Below are 853 nucleotides of genomic sequence, written 5' to 3'. Positions count from 1 at the left end.
TCTACTATTGATGTAATATTCACGCCTGAATCAAATATGTTTTTCAAATATGTATTACCCACATATATTTTCCCAAGGAATTCGTTCTTTTACTTATAAAAACATACCTTTTATAATTAAGGAATTCATAGCAATATTAACATATTAACAATATTAACATATTAACAGTATTAACATAGGGGAATGAATCTAATGATCTTCAAAGTCAAGAAGTATATTAGAAAGATAATACTTATAATTCAATCATCATCAATATACCAGTTACAAAGGATAGTGGTTTGTACCTAAACTTATATTCAGATTAAATGGCGGACTTCCTGATTTGCATATATTATTTTGGATTTAATAAAGTTTTGACATAAACTTCTGCTCACTTCAATTAACATTAATATCTGATTAAGCATTTGGTGAAGAAAAAAGTGATAATCAACAGGAACGTTTCTTTAAGAAATCCCCAACTCCTTTAGTTGCTTGATTCTTTCCCTCTCTCTAAATAAGTTATTCCTCCCTTTTTCTCTAAAGATCAATTGTTGGAGTCAAGACTTCTCTCATTTTGTCAGAGCTATGTTAAAAATAAAGATCAAGGGCGCCTGAGTGGCTCAGTTGGTTGAGCAACTGCCTCTGGCTCAGGTCATGATCCTGGAATCCTGGGATCAAGTCCCGCATCAGGCTCCCAACTCCATGCGGAGTCTGCTTCTTCCTCTGACCTGCTCTCTCTCACTCTGTCTCTATTTCTCTCTCTTAAATAAATAAATAAAATATTAAAAAAAAAATGATCAAGAAGAGGTGTGGAGATAGGCTTGAATCAAGAATCCATACATAAGGGTACCCTGAAATGTAGTATCTACTTCCC

The sequence above is a fragment of the Neovison vison genome, chromosome 5, assembly GCF_020171115.1.
Source record: "Neovison vison isolate M4711 chromosome 5, ASM_NN_V1, whole genome shotgun sequence".
NCBI lineage: Eukaryota > Metazoa > Chordata > Mammalia > Carnivora > Mustelidae > Neogale > Neogale vison.
This window is presented reverse-complemented; position numbering follows the sequence as displayed.